General features: G+C 39.7%; 1 non-coding gene across 1 annotated transcript; it reads left to right on the top strand.

The window, feature by feature from the left end:
* Positions 1–13,390: 13,390 nt before the first annotated feature.
* Positions 13,391–13,473, top strand: trnal-uaa (transfer RNA leucine (anticodon UAA)). The gene has a single exon. It is a non-coding gene; the product is annotated as a tRNA-Leu (tRNA).
* Positions 13,474–20,459: the final 6,986 nt, after the last annotated feature.

The following is a 20,459-nucleotide window of genomic DNA, read 5'->3' on the forward strand; positions in this document are numbered from 1 at the left end:
AAACCACTGGCCTGAAACTCCTGATTTAACATTGGACCTGTGACAAGTTACAGCTGCAAAATTAGCTTGCATTAGCTACTCTTGGTCTTAACTGATAAAATAAATGTAGTTACATAGTTAAATACCAATACCAGCCTTTCTGTAATGCTTTGCCTACTCTTTAATCTTTTAGTTCTCAGTCTTATTTTCCCTGCATACTAACCTCACGACTCAGCACTTGCGTGGGAGACATGGCAGTGGGCCACTGATATCTCTGCTCATACAGATTGACCCTAACAACTGTTTGTCAGACTCGTCATACGCACGTACGTATCTGCATACACACAAGTGTGTGCATTTTGGCTCTAAAGAACCACAGGTGCTGTACTTTAATGTGTTTATACACACAGGGAAACTAGACAATAGTAGGCAAATTTCAAGTCTCAGCACCTTTTTTCCCCCCTGCAAATCACAGACAAATGTGCTTATCCAAGAAGAAAATATGTTATAAGAAATTAATACCCACATGCACACATGTACAGTGGTGAAACACAAAGAAAAACAGACAATGTAAATGTCTGCATGTGCCCAAAGTCATTTTCTCTCACTGCTTTGGATCTGCAGTAGAATTTACATTCACACGTTACGCCACATGGTTTCAATACAATGAGGTATGCACGCCGAGAAATGCCTCTATTTAACAGGAATTCCTTCAGGACTATATCACTTCAATGAGGAATGTTGTTTTTGTCATGCTATTCATGAGTTTTAGCATGACTGCCAGAAGGATGGAGCTCAGCCAGGCAAATTTTTCTCCCCTCGGTATTCGGTTGCCATGGCTCAGAGCTCCTACAGACCCAAAACAGAGGATGAGAAACATGTTCTTTGCAGTGTGTGTGTGTGTGTGTGTTTGTATCTGTGAAGGTACAGCTCTGTTTATTTATCAGCCTGCTTTCCAAATGGTTCATGAAACATCTTGCATACTTGAGGCCTCTGTGCCTTTGTAGGGAAGTCAGTATCTGACATGGAGAAGAGAAAAAGTTTGCGGAGAAAACAGAGAAACATTTTATGCCTGGGAATGTCAAATTCTGGCACTGCCGCAGGTTTTCTGTCTTAATTTTTACAGTGTAAGTAATGTTTTTACTTGAGATTTACTAACACACCATCCTCCTGGGAGTGGGTGCAAGCCACATAAAAGACCACATGGAAGAAACTGATAAAACATTCAAAGAGCTTTTCAGTCCAGAGGGGGAAAAAAACACCTTCTCGCCACTAGGTGGATCCCACCTGTTTTTGAGGCTTTGTATGGGAACATAATTCTCACCGCAGCATGATAGCAGGAAGTAGGCTATTTTCTCCCACAAAACAATGTTTGAGCTTGTAGTGAAGTGGGGACTGCCGAGATTTGATCTTAGGCTAAGGCACCATTTCCCCATACAAGTGATACAGCAAAAATAGATTTCAGATGGAGATACTCTATTGTTGATTCTATTTATGTCACAGCTGTAACTGTTGGTGACTTGTAAAATCAGCATTACAAAAGGTGCACGGTGAGTTTGTGAAACATTTTCTGCTGTTTCAGACACTGAAAATACCTCAGGCCACCGAACTCAAGAAATATTCATGCCCATAATTTAAATAACAGGATTACATGTAAATTTTCCATGTAATTAAAGAGGCAGAAATCTGCTAAGAAGTCATGTTTTTGTGTAAAATCACACAGATGTTTGGTGTGTCTGTTATCTACTGAGTAGTGTTGTGTTATAATGGTCTGATTGTGTGTCATCTCCTGTGTTGCATCATATCTCTTCTCAAGTTTTATATACCATTTTTCTTGCTTCACGGCATTCCTATATGACGTCTAATGAGGAGGAGAGGTCACAGATGTTATCTGGAGTATTAGTAATGTGTTGTTTAAGGCTTAGGTCATGGCCTTATTATGTTTGCTTCTCAAAAACCCCAAACACTGGATCATTGTTTCGCTATTGGTAGCAAGCTAAACAAATATTAAAGATGTTTCTTTATTCTAAGCCGCTATAATTGTGTCACTGTTTCATCACACTTGTATGGGAATGTTTTAGCATTTATTTGGCGAGACTGGATGTTTCTCAGATGAGAGTTTTACGTTTTTGAGAGTGGTTGAGCAATGATTACAAAAACAAATAGGCGCAAGAATCATGTCTACACCCACTTTTCTGTGTCAGTCAGTGTGAAGTCAAAAGGTTAAATTGTCTAAACACACGCATCCTGTTACAACTACGTTCATCACAGTCCAGGAATTCTTTGGAAAAATATGATAAGTGAAATTCCCACGCTTTGGGCATCCTCTCTCTTTGGAGAAGTTAAAGTTGCGGGCAGCTTTCCAGCGTGTGTTCCTGCTGGGCCACGGCAGTCCAGGTCTAAAGAGCTGAAGCCTCTGCGACTTCCAGTCATGACCCTTCGCTCTTTGTTCGCACTATTGTTATGGGCAGGAAATTGCAAGGGGCCCTGCTCAGGTTTGGCATGAAACTTCGGAGCAGAATGTGCTACTTCTTTAAAACCCTGAGTAACAGCAGCACCACTGCGAATAAAAGAAACCATTTTAACACACTGAGTAATGAGCAATCTTTTAAATGACTAAACTAAGATTGTATAACTATGACCCACGTGAATGTGGGTCATAGTTGTTTATATAGACCTAAAGTAGTTTATCTTCTGATAGGTGTTAACTTCCCCACAGGCATTTTTATTTACAATCTCAAACGCTCATTGTCTTTCATTTGTATGGACTGCTAGGACTGTAAGCTCTGCCCTCTGATTACTGATTTTCTGCCTCACTGACCACTTCATTAGGTAAAACTTGCTAGTACCAAGTTGAGCCCCGTGTTTCTTTCAGAAAAGTCTACATGCACAGATTCAACCAAGAAACATTCCTCAGAGATTTTGGTCCATATTTACATTATAACATCACACAGTTTTTCCAGCTGCACATCAATGATAAGAATCTCCTGTTACACCACATCCCAAAGGTGCTGTATTGGATTGAGATCTGGTGACTGTGGAGGCCATTTGAGTACAATGAAATCATTGTCATGTTCAAGAAACCAGTTTGAGCCTTGAGACATGGTGAACTTTCCTGCTGGAAGCAGCTGTCAGAAGGTAGCCACACTGTGGTCATAAAGGGAGGAGAACAATACTCAGGTAGGCTGTGACAGTTTAAACAATGCTCATTTGGTGTAATGGGGCACAATATGTGTGCCACACATTACCCCACCAGCAGGCTAAATTGTTGATGCAAAGCAGGACGTATTCAAGCTTAGGCCAAAACCCTACCACCTGAATTTGAATGTAAAACAAAAGTTTTAACACTCATCATATCAGGCAATGTTTTTTGATCTTTCATTGTCAGTTTTAAGAACATAAACCGTTGCCTCAAACTCTTATTTTTTAGCCATTCTGTACTTAAGTAAGAGTAAAGATACTAGTGTTGAAAAGTACTCAAGTAAAAGTGAAAAAGTACAGTCTCTGAAATGTACTCACAGAAAGTTAAAAGCAGCTTTTTGGAGGACATTTCTACTAGCTATTGTTGTGCAAAGCTAACTGAGCCTTGTGATATATTAATGTATTGATGTAATAATAAAATAGTATCAGTAGATGGGAATAAAGACTTTATTTCAATCTAAATTTAAATGTTAATAAATTTACTCAGGTTGAATCATTTAGTGGAACAGCAGAGCAGAGAAAAAGTAGGACAATTTAAAAAAAACGAAGCTCTATTTTCTTTGCCACTAAACAGGAAAATGTGTACAGTCAGGGGTTACATTGGGATTCGGTGGGTGGGGGAACTCTAAAATCAGATTTAATGGCTCAGCCTGAGGAAAAGAACTAACAATGATTTCTCTTGAGAGCTCTTAATGTATCAGTTGTGATCAGCTGCTCTTCTTTACAGATTTATACATCTGAATTTAACAAGGTGTAAGCAGATGTTTCATGAGTTCTCCTGTTTATGCTGTCTTTATACTAGACAGCCATTGCACACCAGTCACACACACTGTTGTTTACTTTAAATCCATTACAATACAGCAAAGTATGTGAGTATTTTTCATGCAACCTTTAAATAACACAGTTAATCTACCTCAGTTTGCCAAAACGTCACATAAACAGACCCAATATTTGATTTAAAAACATGAGAACTTACATTTCCAGTGTATCTGACACCACTGAGTAGCCCTTACCTTTAAATCTAACCTCATTTCTTCCTGTCCTGTCTTTCTTATCTTTCTCCATCGCTGAGTGAAGTTAGCGTCTTTCTTTTCTCTCCCTCCCTTCTCTCCCTTTATGCTCACTCATTTTCTGTAGGGCTACCGAGATGCTGAAGTAACACCACTGTTGTGCCAAAATATGAAAAAGAAAAAAGACAACACGAACCACTTTATCCTCTGAGCAAAGGCTTGTGCCTCTTTGATCTCTTTTTTTAAAATATGGCATCCTCTGGTGATTAAAACATGAACAGGACTGCCTTTCAAGTGTTACTGTTCAGACTTAAATCGGTTTAATGTTTGAAGGCCTGTGGGTTAAACCAAAAGTAACAAGCCTGTTTTGAAAATGTAGAAAGTACAGATATTTGTTTAGAGAGTAAAAGTAAAAAATAGTCAGGAAAAAAAAATATTCAAGTAAATTACAGTACAGTATTCTACTTAAGTACCACAACAAAGTATTTGTACTTCTTTACTTCCCACCTCTGGCTTTCAGAGGGCCTCTTCTGCATACCTTGACTGTAAAAAGTGGTTGTTTGAGTTACGATTACCTTCCAATTAGCTCAAAACAGTTTGGCTATTGTCTCCTTATCTCTGGCATCAACAAGGTATTTTTACTCAGGGAACCGCTGCTCAGTGGATATTTTCTACTTTTCAGATATTGTTTTGAACCGCCAAGATGAATGTGTGGGAAAATTCCAGTAGATCAGCAGTTTGTCAAATACTCAAATCTGGCACCAATAGCCATGCCACATTCAGTATCACTCGAACCACCTTTCTTCCTCATACTCAGTCTCAGTTTAAACTTCAGCAGGTTGTTGTAACGATGTCTACATGCCTAAATGCATTGAAGTTCTTCCATATGAATGATTGATTACATATCTGCACTAACAATCTGTTGAACAGGTGTACCTAATAAAGTGGCCAGTGATCGCAGTGTTCACACATATATTAAACAAGTTAAATATTGTCCCTCCTTGGGTTAAATCTAAAGCCGAGGGTCTACTTTTCACCACATATGAGCTAGTTAAAGAGAGAAAAGACTTCCCTTTTCTTCACTGAAATGCAATCCTTCACTCTCTACTGTGTTATGCACACAGGGAAAAACATCTGATTTATGACTGCATAAAGCAGAAGGTTCTAATAAAAAGTTATACATGTATTTAAATGCACAACAGCTGGGTAGCTATAAGACTAGCACTCAAGAGATATGACAGTAATGCAGGGAGAAGTCAATTACATTTGCAACTGTGGTTGAGTTTTTCTCTTCATGATTTTGATCCTGTAAGGCTGTTATGCGGAGCTTGTTTGTGGACTAGATGGGCTTTTGTAAGTGTGGATAATCATTTTTAGATGGCTGACCTTTGTTTAAAAGTGGCGCTGCACTTAATTCCCACAGGCGAATCAAATTGATAACGATGTAACAGAAATGATATTTTTCTGTTATAGAAACTCTTCTTTCAAAATGCGGCTCTTACATTAACCACAATGAAACCAATGACTGTTTGTTGGTGGCTTCAGGGGCCTTGTGTTCATTTAAAACTTGTTCTTCCTCTACTCCACACTCCAGGAGCCTGGTTTTGCAGGAAGTTCTTTTTTCCTACAATTGCCAAGTGCTTGTTCATAGGGAACTGTTACTGACATGAGCTAAACATGAGTCTAGCATGTACTCCACCTGTCACAGGCCCCCTGGGACCCTGAATTGGATGAGCAATGGATGGATGGAAGGATGGATTAAAAAATGTCTGCATGAACCAGCTAAAACACTAAATTGCAATTTACATGTTAATCAACTCTAACACTGTGGATCTACAAAATAACACGACTGTCTAAATTCATTTAAGACACCAGTGGCACCACTTGCAACCTGACAGGTTTCAGTCCTCTGTGTGATATCATAAGTAGTTTATAATGTGAAAAACTTCACGGATACTTACTATACACCTGTTTGATTAAAGTAAATATAAAAGTTTTCTGTTACTTCAATTTCTCTTATGTTGGTCTCAGTCCAACATTCCTGTGTTGCATAAGAGCAGTGTAAAGTCAAAAAGTCTTATTTGTTTTCTGATATTCTCTGAGTTTGATCAGAGCACAATATTACACACACACACACACACACACACACACAAAAGCAGCTGTATCACATGCCTCTACAATTTTGCCAAAATAAATTTGCCTCTTTCTCCCTCCTGACATGAAGTTTCCACTCTTAGTTAAATGTCATGGCCACTTTTCCTTCCTGCTTTGAGTGATGCTCGAGCTGTAACCTAATAGTGGTTTTAAGTCAGAAACAATGATCTCTTTGCCCTTTTTTCTTCACTGAAACAATGCCATTTCTTTTTTCCTGTGCACAAAGCAGATAACATGCTGAGCAACCACGACACACAAGAATTAAAACTGACATGCTTCTGGGCGTCCAGCTATTTTTACTTATTGTCTCACTAATTTGAAGCGGTTTGCAGGAATTTATTAAATTTCATGAAGTCAGTATGTGTGGTTGAATCTCATCTCTGTCTCGCTTGTTCTGTTTAGAGTAGTATGGTCAGCTCTGAAAACATCTGAACCCTTGGTTAGGATGAAGAAAACTTCTCAAACTGTTGCTTTTCCTCTGCGTGTCCCCTGAGGAGGCCAGATAATGATATGCTGGTGGGGCAGATTGCAGGGTTTCCATCGGTCTGGAACTGTAAACACAGCGGAGAAGGCTCGTTAGGACATTCCAGAAATGTCCTCAACTGGGGATTCTTGGAAGAGCGCTTCGGCTGTTTGCATTCTTGCTTTGGGACAGCAGTGCTAACAGAGTCTCCTGTGATCACTAACTCCTCCTGAGTGAGAATTATATGGGGGAGAAAGAAGGGGAACAGATGCTGGGCATTCCTCTGCACACCGTGAGCTGGCCATTGGTGACACGTGCTGCACCCAGTGAAAAATGTTTGCTGTTAATGTTTGCTCTTGTTTTTTTGCTCGTGTGAGTGTTGTGGATGAAAATAATATTTATTGAACTTGTTTAAAAATACTTAAAAGTGAATACTCATGGCCTGACTTCTTTTAATTAAAAGCACTGATGACATGAGCACTCACTTTGGGTGAAAAGGGGGTGATGTTTTGTCTCTTTTATACTAAAAGATGTCCCTCAGCTCCTCCAGCTAGTGCAACTTGCTAATAAGCTGATCATTTTACCCATACACAACAAGAATTGAGTCACCTGTTGCTTAGTAAGATACCACTGGGAAGTCTCAAGCTGAGCAATTTTGCCACCCCATGGGTTTCAATCTGGGTGCTACAAGCGAGGAGGTCCTTGTAATAGCTGGGTCTAGAACAGGGGTCTCCAACTCCAGGCCTCAAGGGCCGGTGTCCTGCAGGTTTTAGATCTCACCCTGGGTCTACACACCTGAATCAAATGATTAATTCATTACCAGGCCTCTGGAGAACTGCAAGACATGTTGAGGAGGTAATTTAGCCATTTGAATCAGCTGTGTTGGATCAAGGACAAATCTAAAACTGCAGCACACCAGCCCTCGAGGCCTGGAGTTGGAGACTCCTGGTCTAGAAGTACACTAGTGTCTGATTGGGTCTAGGTGTTGTACATTTCACAATCACTGGACAATGACCATGGATACACAACATTACATTTCACTAACTACACTTTGGACCTACTTTCAGCAGAAAGTATAACATGAGTGATTATTTACGTGTTTAGTGCACAGAGACACCTTTGTCCCTGCTTAAGAAACTGAGGGCTATCTACCAATCAGAAGGATGGTTGTTCAATCCCTGACTCCTCCAGTTTGCATGTTGCTGTACCTTTGAGCAAGATACAGATCTCTGAAGTGCCTCCAGAGTGTTCGTCTGAGTATATGAATGTTTAGATGCTTAAGCACAGAATAAAAACACTCAACTTGTCAATCACAAGGCAAGCCAGTGATAAAGCATGCACAGTTTATCATCCATTCTGAGTAGTGGCAGGCATATCTTCTTCTTTAGGGGTCACCACAGCAGATCATCTGTCTCCATCTTACCGTATCCATGGCATCTTCCTGCATGCCCTGATTCACTACATAGCCAACATCTTTCATCTATCAACTATCCCCCCTCTGTACAATCACCTTGGCTCTCTAAGTTTGTTTCCTTTACCAGTCATGAGCCCTACATTCACATAGTCACCACTCTCACCTCCACAGTCCTGCATTTCCTTCTCTCTCTCTTCTTCCTTTGTCCTACACCAGCAGTAGGAGTTTTCATTAGCACCCTATTAGCCAACAGCACCACAGCTGGTCATTGTTAACCTGACCTCCAGCAGATTCAGTATGAAATCTCATCCTTGGTGATCAGCTTGTTTGATTTGGCAAAGATTTTATGCTGGATCCCCTTCCTGATGCAGTCTTCCCCATTTATCTGTCCCGCTTGGGAACTGCAAGTACACCGGAGTACACCAGCTTATCAGCCCCCCTGGCTGGATTAGTGGCTGCACACTATAATTACAAAGTATATTTGGTTACTATATCCATAATCTGACATAATCATTTATGTCTTTCTCATCATTAATTTGAATAGATGCTTCAAAACAGCTGCCTAGACGTGTTACTGAGCTCTTGGTGAGACCTGCCAATAGAAGGGCTATCAGGAGATTAGAGAGCAGCGTTTACCAATTTTACCAATGCCATAAAGGACTAGAGATGTAATCTAAATCGCTACATGAGAAATTGAGAGAAAGCCACAGTTCCTTTGTTTTGTTTATGGTTCACAACTTTACATTTTTGGTTCAGCACACTGAAAAACTCCATTATAAAGCATGAGTCAAGCGTAAGTGAGTAAAATACACATAGTCTGCTGCAAACTTGTAAACACAGCAGAACATTTGGGGGTTAAAAAGCGAGTGAATATTGATCCTCGCAGTGCTGTGAGAAAATCACGTTATGTTTACAGTTCACTCTGCTGCCTCCACGTTTAGAAAATATAAATCACCGTAAAACCTGTGGGATAAAAAGGCTTATCTAAAGAATTTCAAAGTTAGATTTATGTGATTTTCCCCAAACTTGAACAAACTATAATTACAGACACCAGTTCTTAAATGTCTGCAACAGGGAGAGCTCCCGGGCCTCCAAACAAGCCCTTTAGGAGTTGAAACAAGGTCATCACAACACAAACATAATCTCAGTGTCATATGGCACATTTGGAGAAAATGGCATTATAGGTTAAAGGACTTGTTCCAAGTAAATTCAAGCGAGTGCAGCTGGTTGGAGGTTTAAAGAAGCAGACATATTTGAGACTCATTCTAAAGGATCATTCACAATTAGGTATTATATAGTAAATGTTAGTGATTCTTACAGCTAAGTGATCACCTGGTTTGGTGTTATAAACTGAAACACGGAGGAATGACGTTTTCTCCAAAGTAAAGCAACGTGAATGTAAGCTAGGATTAGATTAAAAAGTCTGTTTTTGTTCAAATGATTAAGCCCACGTCGCTGAAAGACTTGGTAAATATGTACATAATGGAGACAGACGTAATAACGTTCAATCAGCCTGACAAACATGTTACAGATTGTACCTTTTTTTTTGAGAGAGAGAGTATAAACTACACAGTGCAAGCACAGCTGATGCTCACAGCTTTATCTATCTGGGTCAATGCACAGTATGACATTTCATGAAGTTTAAATAGAGTCAAAATTTTTCCATTGCATATTTCTGACCAGTTAAATTCATCACAGGAGGAGATATTTTCCCCCCTTCGCTTCTCCATTCAGCCTTAAAAATAGACTTTCTGTGCAAAATAAGACAATGGTCTTCTTTTTGTCAACACAATACAGCCTCTGTGTGTCAGCAGACACGTCCAGGCCTGGAGTTGCTACCATTAACATATCTGACAGCTGAATCATCGTCACTTACTGGTAGTAATGCCAAAGCTGAAAGTCATCACGAAGATAATGGATGATACTGTTAGAAATTCTTTGATTTGCAAACAGGCTGACAGGAGGAAAAACAAGCTGCCACAAAGGGAGTTAACTCCTTGAAAAAATCTTTATGCTATGTGTTAACAGTGAAGGCGTGATAACTGTTTCCTTATCTCTTTAATGGAAGTTGTAATAACACAACATTCCTATCAGTTCCTAAAATCATGAAGTACCCCCATCCAATTTTGGTTTTATGTGTTTTATGTGTTTGTTTATATAAACCAAATTAGGTCGTATTTCCCTTCTGACACGCGTTTAACATTAAACCTCTAAAAGCCCCTAAATATTTCTCATTTTGTGGAATAAATGCTAAAATATGGATAAGACATATATTATGCTAAGGTTTATTCTAGCACTTAACAAATAGATGTAAAAAAACATAAGTTAAAACTATAAGAAAACAACAACAACAACAATAATAATAATAAAGTATAATTACCATGTAATACTCTGAAAAATACTCTGAAACTATTAAATCATGTTTTTAAACCACAAACTAATAAAGTATGCCAAAGGTATTCAATGAGAGACAAAGTTGGTAGCGTAATGTCTAATATTACCCAATACGCAGTGAAGTGTTGCACAATACTGAATAAACTTCACATTTATTGCACAATTCGTTTGTGCCAGTTGTAGGAATATGAAGAGCACGTAAACGGACATGATATATCTGCACTGAGAAGAAAAACATTAAGCTTGAGACACCTGCCTTGTCAATTTATACCACGTTTTATGCTGGGAAACCACACTCCATAAATACCTCCATTTTCTGTCTATTAACCGAATGACTTTTCCAATTCAGGGTCGTGCAGGGGCGGAGCCTATCCCAGCTGCCATAGGGTTAGAGGTGGTCTACGCCCTGGTCGTCTGTTGAGCACAGGGCTGAAAGACTGTCTAGCACTAATGATCACATTTCCATCTAGGACCAATTTTGAATTCTTAGTAAACGTAATGTGAATGTCTTTGGACTGTGAGAAGAAGCACAGGTCCACACAGAAGGCCGGGCTTGTTCTTGCTGTGGAGCTGCAGCAATAATCACTTCACCACAGTGCCGCCACCTATAAATACCTGCTCTGCTTAACTTAGAGCTAAGGGCTCAAATAAAGCTTCCTATCACTCCATCACACCCAATGCTTTCCACACTGCTAAGCCAGTCCATCGTCTACCTGCTCATCCTCTCTTTTCACCCCTTACTGAACCCTCACACACACACACCCCCTCTCAGCATCCCCAGCCTGCATTCCCCTCATTGCTTCTCGACCATGGAAAGCCCCTGGTACATTTTCAGAGCTGCTGAGCTTGTATGCAGACACAGAGCCCTCTCTCTCTCTTTCCACGGTGCTGCTGGCCAAAGCCAGCCATCAGATCACATGCTATGTGCAGCCTCAGCAGCAGAGGAACGCAGCTATTTGCTGGGGGCACACATGCTGAGGCTCGAAATGAATGACTGGCATTCTGGTGACCTCCCAGGATGGCAGTGGCCTGGTGGGGTGGAAGACTGTTTTAGGATGGGATGTCATGGCTTGTTGCAGCGTCATTCGTCTGTGGCAGGCGTGCTGTCTCCGGGGCAGAAGGCTGCAAAATATTTTCACATCTTAAAAGGGCATCTTGGGCTCAAAGCGTAACAATGATCAGTCTGATTCACTTTCACCCTGAAGATGGTGATGACTGGACCTAAATGGATCTATTTTGTGGCTTTTTTTTAGTTTGAGGCTGAACCCTGTAATAAAACTCAAACATCAGTCACTAAACAAAATGATCTATGGCAGGCTCCCTTTGTTGTAAAACTTCATGACCAGATTTAAACACTTGACTTATCAGGATTTAGTCAAGTACCAGAAAATACAGTTAACTTATGAGAAGCTTATATCTTTCAGTGCCTCAAAGAGAAGTTAAAAAAGAGAAGTAGGAGAAATAAGGGGATGGGAAACATCATTAAGCCTCAGCCCTCAGAAGTACATGAGTAATGCTCCTGAGATCAGAGGCCAAATATTCAGAACTGTGAGAGAAAAAGAAACAGAAAAGTTGCCATGGTGTTGTCAACATGTAAATCTTGTGTGTTAAAGGTGCTACAGCTAAATAATTTCCATCAAGTCGAGGGCTGTTTTTGAATACCTCAACTTTTAGTTCACCACACTGGGGAAATATTTGTTCTTTGTTTTGGATCAAAATATCACACTAGTTTCATTTTGCCTTTAGGACGTAGAAAGCAAAACAGAAGGCTGTATGTGGTATCCATGCATTCTGCAGTATATGAAACCTTTGGCTGGCACTACTGATGAGCCTTCTTGCACCTGTGACTGCAAATTTCAGTGCAGACCACAACACACTGTCCTGCTTCTTGCTGTTCATGGTATTATTTGGACCTGCAGTTCCTCTTCTCATAATACATCTCTTTTCATTTTTGAATTCCAGCACAGACAGTCACAGAGCAAAGTACAATTCACAAGAAGACCTCTCAGATATCAGCAGAAAAATGTGGATTTTCCAGTTTTGCAGACAGAACTCAGAGAGTTGGGTGCCTGTGCTCTCTTTGAGAAGTCACTCGAACATGGATGGCAGTTGGAGGCAGTTATAGCATTTATAGCGAGCTTAAAATACTAAAATAAATAAACAGATTTCCATTCAAAATACATAAATAAATGGAATAGATGTGAGCACAACCTGCTATAAATTATTCAGATGAACAATAGCAGCTGGGACTAAGTTGTGTTTCTGTAACACTGCAAACCTCTGTGCAGAGGGAAGGGAAACTTAAATCCCCCAAACAAGGGGTGTGAGCCATTGTTTAAGATGAAGTTGGCCATCTACTTCAAGAGTCTGATATACAGAAATTCTAGGTTAAGCTGCGATTTACTAATCAGCTTCCCTGACCAGGTTGCAGTTTACATCAGTTTGTTCCTGTCCTTTTAAGATAGACTGCTGTACCATGACACCAAAGAAAAAGATAAAACTGACTCAATACAACATCTATAAAACAGTGTCATAATTATCTTTTTAATGTAAAAGGAGGGCAGTTTCTGCAAGCACAACACACACTGATAACCCTCTCTGCATACTGCTTCACAGTTTGTGTCAAAATCCAATCTTGAATCAATAATAGTCCCAAGATACGTACAGTGTAAGATTGTACACGTTCCACAGTTTGAGCCTTAACGTTTGTAGCGTCGGGTGTGCTGGTATTCCAGGCCGTGTATATAATAATTGTACATGAGCAGCAAGCTATCCATCAGGATGGCCGAGTGGTTAAGGCGTTGGACTTAAGATCCAATGGACAACAGTCCTCGTGGGTTCAAACCCCACTCCTGGTAGAATGTAACCAATGTTTGAAAGAGTTTCATCTTTGTAAGTGTGCTTTCACTCTTACTTGGGCACTGCTTTTCTGCATTTAATTCAGAAACACAGTGTTGCGGCGGTGTTTCCTCACAGAAAGAAAGTCCAAAGTTCAAATTCACCACCAGACCGAGGACTTCCTGTGGGGAGTTTCAATGTTCTCACTGGGTAATCTGGCTTCCTCCCACAGTCCAAAAATATGCAGTTAGTGGGGTTAGGTTAATTGGTGACTCTAAATTGGCTATAGGTGTGAATGTGAGTGCAAACGGTCGCCTGTCTCTCTGTGTTAGCCCTGCAACAGACTAGTGACCCATCCAGGGTGTACCCTGCCTCTTGCCTTATGGCTGCTGAGGCCCTTTGCAAATGTGAATTGGATAAATGGAAGAAATTGAATGGATGGACAATCTAAAATGGGTGTTGCTTGTCTGACAGCAATATAACTGTTTGTTAGCCTTTTGTAATTTCACTGAAATTACATGATGAACGATGGCGTACAAAAAGTCTTGACCCAGATATCTGCTCGATACACTGGAAGCATCAAAATACAGGCCATTGTCTCCGGAGACTAAATCAGGATACCAGTAAATGGGTTAGATACATATCAGAGTGTTATCTATCTTCTTCCTGAATTTTTCCTAAATTTGGAACTATTTATTTATGATTTTGGACCATCTACCTGATTTATTTTAGCAAGCACTGTGCCAGATATGGCTGCACTACACATCCGTTTTGCCATCTCTTCATACTGTATCCCCAGTGATTCATATATGTAGTCTGTTTGCTATAAATGCTTGGAAATTCCCTTCAGTGCCATCCAACTTGCAGCAACATGCTGAGCTTCTTCCCTTTAAACACATAGGCAACCAGTTTTTATTATCTCTACTATCAATCTAAGGTGTCAAAGAGGAATGATGTTATATGTTGCTTGCCTGCTTACCTCGACATAATTTCATCAGTAAACTAAACTCCTAACATTGGAATTTGAGGTGTTGCGACATACAAAAACTGGGAAACTTATCATCAGCACTTTCCTGAGAACAGGATGCTACTTGAATGCAGCACACCTTCTTTTTGTCTCTTGTGTAATGTGTGAATCAGGAAGCCATGCCACTCCAACACTATCGCTTACATTCCCCATCAATCCTGACATATCAGGTGACCTTGTCAGCTATTCCGTCTTATTCTTTCCCACGAATCTAACAGTGCAACATGCATCCTGTCTTATCCAGTCCTTTAAACTCTCTGTCTGCCTGATACAGCCATCAAAGACTTATATGATCTGAGTCCAAAGATATGAATATGCTTGAGGGAACAAAAAGAAAGTGATAATGATGCAGAGATAGACATAGAGTCAAACATCTTGTTGCACAGGCTTCAGATAAACTACAACACTAATCTCTCTGTCTGTGTTGATATGGCCTCTTTTTTAAACTATGACAACTTCATTCGATAAAATGTCTTTTAAAATGACCTCCAACTGCAGCTTAGAATAAAGCAGATAAAAAAGTCTTTAAATATAATGTGATAAAGACCATTTCATGCCTGTTAGCTATAGCTTTTTGCAGGATTGATTTGTCTACTTAGGTTCTTGATGTGCTTAAAGAGCCATAGGACCATCACCAATGGTGATTTCCATTTTCAGTTAATCAAGCGATTATATCTAGATTAAAAGATTACCTCAGTATAAGAGTAGTTAAAGAAAATAATGCCACTGCGGTCTGCTGTTGCTCAGACATTGGAGAAAGTGGAGTTTTATATGGAGGTGAGAACTGGGATGAGTCACACAAATGAGAAGGTTTAATCCCACCTCTTATCACACAAACTGTTGACAAGGTGGATTTTTTTCTTCCTGATAGTCTGAACCATTTGGTGCATCTCAAATTACAAACTTCCATATTTACACTTTCTATTTTGAGTGCGTACTGTAATTGTGTTCAGACTGACAAGTCCAGCTACATACCGTGTACTACAAGTATCTCTGTGGGGTAGTCACAACATGCAAGCAGTAACACTGTACACTGTACTCTTATCACCCTTATCTTGAGCTAGCAACAAGCTAGCATAAGGTGTTATGCTGCCATTAGCAATGCTAGCTGGCTAATAGTAACAGATTTTAGGAGTCAATATCACTTGTATTGTGTTTTTGTTTAGTTTTTATGCACATTAAACTGTTTTCAATGTATAAAACATTAATGTGAGTGGTCACAGACTCTTACAATCCATAAGTGTTTGGAAATATCGTGGTAGCTAGAGCAACAATGGTCAAATATTGTGACTGCTGTTTGTGGCATGTGCTCAGTTTCACTTGGGACAGCACTATTCTGTCCAGTTACTACTCAAGTAACGACATAGTGTTCAAAGTGTACCACATGGAAGTGTTTTAACATAACTATCTAAATAAAACATGTGATTTCTAACCCTTCCTGATCTTTAACCTGCACACACAGCTCAATAAAGTATGAGAAACATCAGCTCTGACTTTTTTTGTCTGTTTTATTTCACAATGTTTTATAGAGGTCTGAAGTTATTAGGATGGTTGAAAAGTTCCAATCAGTGTGGTATCCACCGCATTTATCTCAACATATAACCCATCATCTTTAATGGCATACTAATACCAGAATTGCTTGGATTTATAGCCATCAAGTTAGGTAAATGAACAGTACTTTGAACAAAGTTTTATAGTGTTACAGTGCAAGCAGCCTGGGACGTTGCAGACCACTGAATCCTGCACACAAACAAAAAAAAAAGCCACATGATCCTTGGGGTTCTTGTAAAAAGAAAAGTACCATAATGTTGTTCCACCATGCAATACCACCTGGAAAGCATCTGATCGGTATCTTAATTTTTCATCATGACAATGATCCCAAACATGTTGCTAATGAAGTAAATGCATAACTGGATTTTTCTTTTTTTAAAAAAAAAGCAAACAAACAAATAAAAACACACAACAGAACACTATCACATGGGGATTGGCTTCCCCAGAGTCTGGAGCGTAGCTATTTTGAACCTCAACAATAGCTTTGAATGTCCTTCAAGAAACCTGGAGAACTATTCCTGAAGAATACTTACAGAAATTAAAGAAAGTTTGGCTAAGAGAGTTCAGGCTCCAGTGAAGAATAAAGGTGGCCCTAACAAGTATTAGCTGTTAAGCTTGTGAGAATTGCCATTTTTGCCTTTTGTATGTTTTAAACTCTCTTAGACAAATTCTGTTACCATGCATTAATGGAAAAGCATACAAAAGATACAAAATTATGTAATTAACAACCTGATTCATTATTTTCTGCTGCAGTTGCAAAGTAGAAAATGATCTGTGGCTCAAGACTTTTGCACAACAGCCTTTCTAAAACACAAACACATGTTAATTACGTCTTTTGAAATGAGTTTCTGGGTCATACATCAGAGCAGGATGTGCTTACTGCTGTTTAGGAAGTTTGGACATGCTTAATAAAAAACAGGAAACAGAAAATCCAAGCTATGCAAGTTTACACGAGTGGCAAACTCATTGTATCCATGACAATTTCAAAACTGACAGTGTTTTGAGAAGCAAACTGAACTTTCAAACTGAACAAGCCCAGAGTTATTTTCAGCATTGTAGCCAGGCTGACAAACAGTCAGAGCTTCGTTGACCTTAACTAGCTTTGAACCTTATGAAATTCTTTACATAACATTTTAACCTGTCTTTGTCTCCTCACCCCCATTTTAAGTGTTTCCCACAGCAATTTTAACCACTATTGGTATTTACTTAGACTATTTCTCTCCAATCAATCTTTCTGGGTTTACTTCCATAGTTTCTTCCTCCATACACTAATGTGCCTTCTAGCCCCATTTCTAGAAAACTGCTTAAAGTCTTTTTACCATTAATTAAGGTTTCAATTTTTAATATAATCAACCTATATTTAATAACATGCTATGCACGACAAGCTTTTGGGGTGGCAGTAACTAGACCGTAGTTACAAAGTCATGACTTGATTCAGTTGCCAGTTAATTAGAGACTCATTTCTAACCTTCTCTTGATTTAAAAAAAATCTTTAAAGAGAACCTGATCATCTGCAGAGGAATGGTTTATTTCAAGAGCTTCAGTCAGGAGTCAGAGCTCATCGCTGCACAGAAACAGCATTACTGGAGGGTATGAATGAACTTGCCAATGCCTCTGACTGTGGACTCATCTCTGTGCTTGTCCTTCTAGACCTCAGTGCAGCACTAGTGACTGGTAACCACAATATTCAATTTAAAGATTAGATCACACCACTGAAAAGATCTGCATTGCAGTGGTTTAAACCAGCGGTCTCCAACCCCCAAGCCACGGACTGGTACCGGTCTGTGAGTCGTTTGGTACTGGGCCACGAGAGTTGAGGATCGGGTGTAAAATGTATGGTTTTCAGGGTTTCTAAACAGATATCTACTTTAGATGGCATTACCTTGGCCTTGAGTAACACTCTGAGGAATCTTGGAGTTAGATTTAAATAGGATATGCCCTTTATATGTGCCTATGAAGCAAACATGTAGGACTGCTTTCATTCATCAGTGATGCTGAATATCTAATGCATTCTTAATGCTGAGCTGTTTCTTGATCCACTGAATGTTTCTTCTTCACTGATCAATTTTCACTCTGTGTGTTTATACACCACTACTGTATTTAATCATTAGCCATTATTAAACTCTCCCTGTCTGTCCCATCATAGTTTTAATTTGGTCCCGTCTTTCTCCCCTCACCCCCAACCTGTCATGGTAGATGGCTGCCTCTCCCTGAGCCTGCCTCTGTCAAAAGCTTTTTCCTGTTAAAAGGGAGTTTTTTCCCTTCCCATTGTTCTTGCTCATAGAGATTGTGTGATTGTTGGAGTTTCTTTACTGTAGGGTCTTTACCTTATGTTATAAAAACATGGAGGCAATTGTTGTGACTTAATACTATATAAATAATGAATTGAAGATTGAATTGTCTGTTAAATAGCGTCAAATTGTTACTATAATAAGTAAATACACTACTATATACGGTTCCGTTATAAGATCTGCTTTTCCAACATTTCTTCAGTGTTTATTTTACTTTACCATTGTTTAAATCTTTGGATTTATTTATTTTATTTATCTCTTTTTAGAAAAGGTCATGAAGCAATTAGATTATCCAGCAAAAATAGAGGTGTGTACCTTTAAGGACTCCCCCACAGAGGTTTGCCTTCCTGCTGCTCTCCTTTTCACAAAGAGATTTTTATACTCTCTTTAACACATGCCTAAGATGAGTAAATTTAGACTCAGACTGTTTCATTTGTGCAACTGGTAGTTTGACTAGTCTCACTGTTGCCTCATTTGTGCTCATGTTTCCACGAAAACCACAAGAGGAATATGAGTTTACTGTATATAGCAACAACACAATTGTGTTTTATTTTACTGGGTGTTCTCGGATAGTCTTCAGTGCCACTCTTCTTTTCACAAACAAGGAATAACTCATGAAATATAAGTTTCGTCTGGTTCGGGGTTTCAGCGCCTACAGGCAGACAGACACTGAGGAATTTTTGTGGCAGGCCACTTTAGATGTTCATCTCCTGTAATGACTTTTTGAAAACGTCCATAATTGTCAAAGGGTCAGCCTCACATTCCTCAGCAAGTTCACAGGAAGTGTGCTACAATAGGGGACAAAATGACCAGAGGCGTTGTCCACCAGCAGACACACACATGCTGACACACAGGGAGGGAGCAGAGGAAGTAGTGAGGTGGTGTTAAATGACTTGAGCAGGCTTTTAAATAGGTGGAGACTATGCTGCTTCACAGTGTGGATCTGAAGGTGGAAATGCTAACATGTTGCACTTTGCTGACCAGTTGCCTCCATGTGAGTGCCGCCCACAGAGACACAATGTCTGCGTGTTCTTTCTTTTTTCTTCTTTAACAATATGTATGCTCATGTCCACAGCATGAGGCAATGTGTGTGTTTAATTAAGGAGGTAGGACAAAGACCATCAATAGAAACTCATCCAACCTATAGATTTTTAGGTCTAATTAGATCATTTGCCTGAGGTCAGTGGCCACACACTGGTCGACAGTAAATTACTCATGACTGTTGTGCTATGGTTGCACAGATTTCTTCATCAATTCACTCGCAGTTTGCAATTGTTTTTTCTTTTTGATGGGGATTTTGGTGGGAAAATGTGGACTATAGAGAGGCAGGATAGCATCTGTTGCACTCTGCGCCTGCTGCTTGGAGATATGAATCGCCTGTTATGACTAAAATGTCTGCTATTTAAAGGCCCCATAATAAAAGCCAGAGTCATGTCTAAAGTCCTCAATATAGCAGCCGTTAGGCCCTAGCAGGTAATAAATAGTAGCTCAGGGTTGTCTTTTGGCTCTGACAGAAATAAAGCCTACCATAAAGATTTGCTTTCTCCCTCGAGGCGGAAAGCGTATCCCTTTAAGGAAACAAACATGGATGCTCCAGCCCTGTAACAGACACATTTTAAATTTGTATCGTGGTCAGGTCTATCCCGGCTTTCTCAGACCTATCTTAGTGGTAATGTTCAGATTTGGACTGTAAAGCTGTGCCACTGCATGGCATCCTCCGGGCTTTTGCTTGCACGATGTTGGGTACAACGAGTCATTATGTTTGTAGTAGTGGGGCTACAAAGACTCGGGATTCCAGGGGACAGCTGTCCCACACATGTACCACACAGGCACACGCACACATTTAAGGCATGTAACAGCTTCAAAACATGTGCACCAGCAGTTTTTATCAGCCCATGGTGGCCTGTAGTGAATACCAGGAGCCTAGATTTCTACAGCCCAGGGATAAAAAGTTTTTAGGAGACCAATTTTAGGAGATTTCCTTGTATTTCACAGTGCAATATTTTATTTCATTTTTACACAAAGATTTCATAAATAGCTCTAGTTATTATTCATGTGAAGCAGTTGCAATAAGCTACGCTTTGGTCTAGTAAAAAGTTAAAGTACTAGCAGGAAAGTCAGTGTGTTAATAAAAAAA

The sequence above is a fragment of the Neolamprologus brichardi genome, chromosome 18 (assembly GCF_056152115.1).
Source record: "Neolamprologus brichardi isolate AB-2024 chromosome 18, ASM5615211v1, whole genome shotgun sequence".
NCBI lineage: Eukaryota > Metazoa > Chordata > Actinopteri > Cichliformes > Cichlidae > Neolamprologus > Neolamprologus brichardi.